We start from the raw sequence: 8666 nt of genomic DNA, 5'->3' as shown, positions 1-8666 counted from the left end.
AATTTCCTTCTCATTAAAAGGACGCTCTTATCCACAGCCAAAATCTTTTTGATAGAATTGTCAACATATTCATGGGCTAATCAGAATGACATGGTATTCAAAGAAGAATCTTTCACAAGTATTTCCCATTCATAACAATAGAATGCAGCAGTGTATGAAAATAAATATCCCATGTCGAAATTTATATAGACGTCAATCAGTGGTTTATGTTCTATGGTCAAGGTAAGTTGCACTTTTGAAATCCTCTAAAAGCTGCTGTAATACTTCTATTTCAGGAGAAAAACAACTGTCCTGCTGGCAGGATTAAGCCCATGACAGCTTTTTTGCTTAATTTTTTTCCTTTTGATGTGCATGTTGCCACAGGTTCATATGTGTAAATTTTTTAAAGCCCAATAATGCTAAAACTCCTACTTTTCTCTTAGCCAGATGTTTCATTTTAGAAACATCTTTTTCAATGAAAGTAAAGTAGATTCAAACTTTTGAGAAGTAGATTACCATAAAATAAATATCCCAGAATAGTTGCAATTGAAATTTAAGTTCTGACTGAAACAAAAAATGACACCAAAGGGGTTTTAAAATGATGATTCGTGTGCTAATTGGCTAAAATTCTTTTTTTCATATGCTAATGTTTGCACAGCTGTGTTTGTAATATATCTTGAAAAATTTAAGATGCATTGCTTAAGATATATTTCTATGCTCCTTGTGGTTTTAAGAGAACTTATATTGAAAGAAGGGCTTTTGTTCAGGAAACTTGCTGTGCCCATTGCTTACAGGAAGGATGGTGATGTTTTTCTTGATGTTATGTCTCAAAAAAAAAAAAAAAATATTGCAAAACCCACGGTCTCAAAGCTTGTGTACTAGTTTGACACATTAACAGTTTTTCATGTGAAGCTTTTATTTTGTATGACTTCTGCAAGTGGGACAATTACTGAATTGTGAAAAACTCTTTGTATATACGCCAGTGCACCGTATTCCAAATAAACATGAGTAACACTGTTGATCACATCTTCCTAATTAAATACAGAAATACTGTTCTTTTATTTATGCGTTCCTAATGTACATACAATGCAGGGTAATGCATTCTGCTATCTCCACACGGCTTTCCTCCAGCATCCTAATATGTCTGCACATTTCACAAATAACTGACCTGTGTGCTGCAGTCTTAAGTTTTCGGTGTGTAGGTTGGGTAGCATTTCCTTAGTGAGCAGTTAAATAAAATGACTGTTTCTTAAGGGCATCTAAATAAGGAGATAAGAAATGCCTTCCTGGTTCAGAGCTCTGTGGCTCCAACCCTTGCAGCAGGAGAGAACGCATGAGCCCAGCCACTTGCTGGGGTCTGTGCTCCTTACACTCCCAGCATCTGCAGTTCTGTCAGTGTGTACAGCCAAACATTAATCATTGTATATTATCCACTTATGGACCTATTGTCCATGAATTTGTATAATTCCTTTCTGAACCTGCTGGTACACTCTGTCTTTGCCACCTCCTGTGGCAGCAAGGTCAGGAAGTATACTGCCCTCTGGGTAAGGAGGTACTTTATCTGTTTTGTATTACATGTTCATTCAGTGCCTCCTAATAGCCCCCAAATTGTAGGATTTTTGTGAATAAAATTTCTGCATTCATTTTTCACACTTCCTTCATCATTTTGAGAATCCTGGTAATATTCCCCTTTGATCTTCTCTCCAGATTGATAAATCCTAGACTTTTTGGTCTCTCCTTGTAAGTCAGTCAAGTGTTGCAAACCATTGATCACTGTAGCTGCTCTCTATATATATCCTCTAATCCTACTATTTCTTTTTCAAGATGCAAAGACCAGAACCCATATAGTTTCTGATGCTGATTTAACATCTGACATTGCTGATTTCCCTAAGGCCATATATCATCCTCTGTTGGGCTTAATAGTATCTTACCTTTGGTTCTTAAAGGTAGTGGTAAATACACTGAATTTACATTCTGTAGAAAATTGACATTTCAGTATAAGGATTAAAAGTAAGTAGCGTAGCTGTTGACAAAATAAACCAGAGAGCTAGATACACAGTTTTTTAGGCTTCCCAGAAGGAATCAAGTTTGAATGTGGAACTAAAGTATCTGAACCTGACAAAATAGGGGAGTGGAATCTATAAATGTGAAAATAGAGCGATGTTTGATAAAGCTGGCTATAACTTCAAAACTTATTTTTAAATTAACGCAAGTTGATTGTATCTTAATGAGAAAAATGTAACCATCTATTTGAACACAGAAATAACTAGATTATTTTGAACAGCTTGATAAAGCAGTTGCAGACTAGCTCATAAAAATCCTTTTCTGTTGCTGCAGTTCTCTGTATTGAAAAGGCCATAATGAATTTAACAGCTTTGAATGTGATCTCCTCATTAACTATATCTTCTTTATTGATGGTTTAGAACAAAGCATATCCAAAGTGCCGTTAGGGCTGATGCACCCCACAGTTTATACCTATGTGGAGTATTAGCCCTTCATTCTACTGAACTCCTGTGCAATTTAAAAAAATATGAAAACAATCCCATCTTCTCCTCTTGATTGGTACTGAAGGCTGCGATTATGAATTTCCTGAATGGAAATTTCCTTCTGAGCCTAAGAAGGTGACTCTGCTCTTAACTTCAATAAAACTATTGTAAACCAAAAGCTCTAAATCTAACCCATAGCGTTCTGAAAGAGTTAGCTTACTAAGCCCTAGAAAGTATCCTTACTTGAGTTTTGGGTTTTGTTTGTTTTTCTTCCTCTTCTTTTCTTAATCACATTTTTGGTCTTGTTAAATATTGTTGCTAAACTAATCTTCCTTTCCTAAGCTTCAGCTTCTCTTTCTCTACCACTCTCAGACCCAAACTCTTGACGTCCACAGATTGTAACAGTTCATATTTTTCCACATTTTCTCATGTTTGCTTGCTTCTTTCCCATTTTTTCTCCTGACACAGCTGTTATTCTCTCTTATTTTGGAGTGGCCTTACAAAACAGTGTAAGGAAACATAGCTTTATCTTCAGTGTGGCAGCTGCTGGTGTACTTCACATGCGTAAGGACAGGCAGGTACAAAAATATGTTACTAAAAGGTACAAATGAAAGGGAAACCACAGTCCATGAGCTTTGCTGTGTGAACTGCCTTTGTCACCACTCTGGTTCTGCTGTAAGAGGAACTTAATGATGCAGTTACAGGTACAGGAGAGAAGGCCAATTTACCTCCTATGACGGGTTAGTGGAGTGTAAGAGCACACAGAAGTAGTTACCATGAAATGGCAGACATTTGAAGCATATATATGACTACAGATACAACCTGCCTTTCAGGTGACCTCCTGGTCGTGGGTGAGGAGTGCAGATAACTTTCTGCTCGAGTGACATCATAATCCACCTCTGGTTGCCAAGCTGCGTGCAGCAACATAGAGAGTGCCCTCACCAGGTGAGTGCTGAGCCATCTGCTCGGGGCTAGCACCGGGTCGGCATGCTAGGTACCTGTAGTTTTGACTTGTTTCCTTTCATCTTTTCAAAGACAGTACAATGTTTGGTCTACAGCTGTACCTCGCAGTGATGAAGCCATGCGGGCAGCTTCACTGCCCTGTCTCCTTTAAGTTTCAGGTATCATCTCCTCTGCTGATGTGTGCTTCATTCCTTCCTCTTCCCATGACTTGTTTGTCTTCTAAGCCTTATGTAAACTGACTGTATTTCTCTAACCAAGCCTCAAAAGCGGAAAGGAAATGAGCATATTCTGCCTCTATAAAAAATGAAGTGAAATAAACAAGGAAAATAAATAACAATTAGGAACAAATATGTAGTTTCTTTTTTCTCCCTATTTTCCTATCCATTCCTTGGAGTGTAGGAATAACTCATTTCTCATTCCCACCACTATTAAATGCTGCTAGCACTTTAAATACAAGGCCACAAATCCCATGGTTCCCCAGGGCATTTCTCAGGAGTACAAAGAGCGAGCTCAGAGGTTTTGAGAAGGCCATGTCTTTGGGGAAATATTTAGCAGAGGTAGGACTGTTTTCAGTCTTGTGTCTTAGTTCTGTGATAAGATGATGCCCTTCACTGATATTGATAAACTTGAGGTGAGCTGAGATAATCTTTCAAAAATCTCTGCTGTCTTTCCACTTCTCCTACTCCATAGCAATGTATGTGTTTCACTCCAAGTTATCATTAGTCTTTACTGCACCTCCTGTCTTACAATGTGAGGCTGCAGAGACAATTCCTGATTGTAAGAGACTCATTTCTGATTTTGTGTTCTAGGTACTGAAATACAGGACTGCTCATATATCTACTGGTTGAAAACCTTCATACTCTGGTGATAGGTGAGTGCATAAAACCACATTCCTGCAATGCTTTGTCTGGGGATAAGAGTAGTAATGTGCATCAGATGGAAGTAACTTCTGATTTACACAAGTGGGCTGTGTGATCTGATACAGAGTTATAATCTGCATGAGTACATAGATTATTAATGGTAATATGCTTATCTAGTTCTGTTTCTGTTACTGCCAAAACATTATTTATTTCAGTAACTCTATGTGGCACTGGGTTTCACAGGTTGTATGAAGAAATGTTTCCTTTTCTTAGTTGTAAAGTTAACTAAATGAAACTGGGCTCTAGATGTGTGTATATAACTCTTGACCTTGTATTCTGAGAAGTGGAGCAGGTCCTCTTTTTTCTTCCAAAGATCTTCACTTGATTAAAAAGTTTTCATTGCCTAAGTTCTGCTAGTCACATCACATATAGCAAAAATAAACACACCAGCTGATGAATGGAGGACAAGTTACAAGGCTAAGGGGGGGCAGGGGCAGGGTTGGCACCTACATCTGTGCAGGAAAATTAAGATTTATTCTTGCTTTGTTTCTGTATGCAGTATGTTTCTCGCAGCCAACCTGAACCTCTGTATTTAAACACATAAGTTCTGTATACACTTAATTTTAAATACAAGGGTAATCCCATCACTTATATTGAGTTCATTTGTAAGACTTTGCCAAGTCTAAGCTTTAGTTGCACATCTTTCCTTAAATCCTGCAATACTTCAAACGATGATCCAGGCATAGGGTCTTTGCATTGACCTCCTAATGTAACAGGAACAGCACTTGAGAATATTATTGTGCTTAACAGATTTGAAAATCAATTAGATTAAAAACAACTATGAAAAGCTTTTTATTGACAGATGTCTAAGTACGTTTCAAATTAATTTAAGTACCGTTATTGTCCCTTTACATCTGAGAAAACTGAAACATGTAGAAGTGCTTGCAAGAGTATTAGAATCAGGGAAAGTTATAAAAGTCTTGTTATAGTTCATCCTCTGAATCCAGGCCAGAGCCTTAGCCACAGGCCAAGACTGCTTCAAAATTCTGGCTAAATATACTTTCACATATTTTCATAATTCTCACTCCTCAATCAGATTAGATACAGGAATTAGAGACCCAGTTATATATGTCTTGAAGATTATTAAGGTCTTGTTCTCGAGCTTGCTGGGGGTAAGAGTGAGACTTCAATTCCCAGAAGTTATTTACCATGTATTGTGTTTTCCTTGTTTCAGGTGTGTTCTATTTCCCAAGGCTTTTTCTATGGACCTATAAAAAAGATTCCACTATTTAACACTTTGATTAGGGGAAGGTTAACCAGTGGGAGAGAGTTAATTTATTCAGTACTGCCTCTTGTAGTCAAAGTCGTTGATTGTTTGTGTGATTATCTGGAAGAATCACTATTTCTTCATTTATGGCTAGTCTACATATTTGAGGGGAAAAAACAGACTAGCACTGGAAACAAAAGATTTGTTTTTATTTGACAACATGGCTAATTTAACAAAACCAGGCTACTAATGGAAACAAAAATATTCAAATATTTGTTGGACCTACATGTATTTGAATCATTCAGTTGAAAGGATTTGAAGGCCAGGCTTGTATTCCACTTGAGACAGAGTAGTGACAGAAAATGGTTGCACTTTAGGTATTTCTTCAGGTTATCCAAAGGCATAATATTTGCAACCCTTATTTAAATGCCCAATGAAATTGATTTAATTGTAAGGAAACTATTTCATATTGTTACGGCACTGTATGCGTTCACATTTGACAAGTACCAGCATTTAACCTTTTAACTGAAAATTACTTTGGGGATCCTGCCAGAAACTGCAAATGCTGAACCCCCCATTATTGAGTCATGTAATACAATAGGTACAGAGTCAGATGCCCTTGACGGGCACACTCTGGAGCTGCGTGGGTGGGAAGGTCTGTGTCCTTCCAGAAGGAACTTCTTCCTGCTACAAAGCCTGATTATATGGTTTATGGATTGTTTCATTATTTCTATATACAGATACTTGTCAGAAGGTAAATTGATTATTCCCCCTACAGAGGTGCTTTTATTTGATATTGTTTAAGGCAGGAGCAGTGCTTCAAAGGGAAGAAAAGTTTTTCTATTTTTTTTATGTCTGGATTTTTGGAATATGTGGAGTTTTATATGGGGAGAGAGGCAGGGAGCAGAAGTATTCCTTTACATCTTCCAAAAGAGTTGGAGTTGGAAGCTGCAATAACGTACTGGATTAGTGAAGATCTCCAGTAGCAATGGCTATGGCCAGCTCAGGTCATGCAGCCAGAGCAGTTCCCAAGAGAGGATGAGCACAGCTCCAGACCACACCACAGGGACTGTGTAAGGGTTTCATTTAACTCTGTGAAAGATTCTTAGTTAAAAGGTGCTTAGTGTAACTATTTTGTCTGTCATGGCGTTTTCAGAAGTACTTTCTAAAAATAGATTTAAACTGATGATGATCCTTGACAGTTCCGATGTTGTCCAGAGTTGGGCACCCAGAAGCTGAGATAAACGAGCTGAGTTTTCAGACCCTTTGAGTGAATGCCGCAGCTGTAGGGAAGTGGAAGTTAAGGGTCCACAAAGCAGGAATTTTTACTCTGCTAATGTAATTTGTAGAGAGGTATCAGGATTACCCAATGTCAGTTAAAGGCTTTTCAGCATTACAGGCAAAACTAGATTTTGCGGCCTCGAGGAATAGGAGGATAGGACCGGGGCTGTTTCTGAGCTGGGGATGGGAAGTTGAGGTCGATCTGGGGAACAGAGACCTGATGAAGGACATTTGCTGTTCTCTGGAGATGGTGACTGCTGTTGCTGCTTTGAAGCTTCTTCCTGCCTTTAGTGGAAGTGAAAGGAGAAGGAATAAGGCTGGCTTCTTAAGGGCTTGCTGTAACAAAACAGGTCTCGGAGTTACAGCTGTTTTGCCTTCATTGCGTTTAGTTGAAATGAGTGAATGGGTTAAAAATGTAATGACAGATGGGAAGAAGGATAGAACATGTAATTGTGTAAGCTTCCTCCCACTAGGAGACCAGCCTGAACTGAAGAAAAGTTAGTTTTAACTCAGAGTATTTAAAATGTAGATTGTGCTGCTTAAAAACCTGTGTTATTTTCAGCTCTTTCAAATAGAGGTCAATTTTATAAGACAGCGTACATGAGTGCTGAAAAGATTTTGTGTAAAAATGTGAGCCACGGTTTGGTCAAAGTCAAATCATATAAACTGATGTAATGCAAATTCTCTTAAAAAAGGTGTGCAGTGGTATAAACCCTTTCCAGAAGGGAGACTTGGGTGAAGTGAGGAATTGTGGCTACATCGTTCTGCAACCTGGCAGGGGAACATGCTGCAGCTTTAAGTGACTGCATTGGTAACTCCTCTTGCCATGGTTAAGTTTTATGGAGTCCCATAGCTGCTCGGTGGTTCTACATATAGGTTGGAATTTCAGTCTCTAAACACATACGAATCCAGTGTAGGATATAACTGGACATACAAAACATTTAAAATATCTTGTCAGGTGAGGAAGAATTCAATCTGTCAATAACCTGAGAGTGTGTAAATACCCTGTGAATGGGAAGTAATGGAGTTATTGTGTAAAACTAGGGGTTAAGCTGTGATTATAGGAATAGGAAGGGATATGCAAAACCTGGCTCTGTGAGCGCATTCTGCGGAAATACCTGTGCCAAACTAAAGGAACATAGAACCTCTGGAATTGGATCTGGAAATAAGCTGTAGTTAGTTACTGTTACTTGCATAGGCCTAGTTTGTGCATCTCATATGCAGATAAATTTTCTGAAAGGATCTACTTATATAAACATTTTGTCCTGCGAGTAACTTTTGTTAATGCTGCATCCTCAGATCACTCATATGAGGCAGCAGAATTAGGCCACAAGCTAGTGCTGGTCAGCATCTCTTTTAAAATTTTCGTGTTTTAGTCTTGTGGCCAAATGAAAATGGAGTGCTTCCTACCAACCTAGCTTCACTAACAATTTCAGTTTTGTGAAAGGTCAGCACATGAATGTGTCTTGTAATGTTACACATTGCCTTTACTCAAAAATTCACATGCATAGGGAAACTGACAAAACAGTTTATTTTGGAAAATTAGTAAATCCAAATGATGGATACCATGTGTCAAAATAATCCTTGGTGCACGTGCTTGCATTTTCACATGGACGTTTTTGAAAATTATACTGTGGAAAGTAAACAGAGAATCAGTTTGCCAGGGAGCAGGCTTAAGCCACTTTCCGGAACAGACTGCAAGGTGTGGTCTTTTACTAAAACATGGAAGCAAAAGCAGTTCCATCTTTGCTTTAGCCCTTTACTATTGTTTTCCAGAGGTACCAAACAAGTCGTAATGGACCAGTTACTGAGGTTAGGCAGAGGAGTATT

General features: G+C 38.4%; 1 long non-coding RNA gene across 1 annotated transcript in view; it reads left to right on the top strand.

Annotated features, from left to right (window-relative positions):
- The first annotated feature begins 3310 nt into the window (after positions 1-3310).
- LOC135992651 (uncharacterized) overlaps positions 3311-8666 on the top strand; it is an 87940-nt gene continuing 82584 nt past the window's right edge. Inside the window, exons 1-2 of the long non-coding RNA XR_010606754.1 lie at positions 3311-3410; positions 4238-4299. This is a non-coding gene — a long non-coding RNA (uncharacterized LOC135992651). The remainder of the gene's footprint in view (positions 3411-4237; positions 4300-8666) is intronic.

Source organism: Caloenas nicobarica, chromosome 10, assembly GCF_036013445.1.
Source record: "Caloenas nicobarica isolate bCalNic1 chromosome 10, bCalNic1.hap1, whole genome shotgun sequence".
NCBI classification, from domain to species: Eukaryota; Metazoa; Chordata; class Aves; order Columbiformes; family Columbidae; genus Caloenas; species Caloenas nicobarica.
The sequence above is the reverse complement of the archived record's forward strand: the minus strand, read 5'-3'. Positions and strand labels throughout refer to the sequence as shown.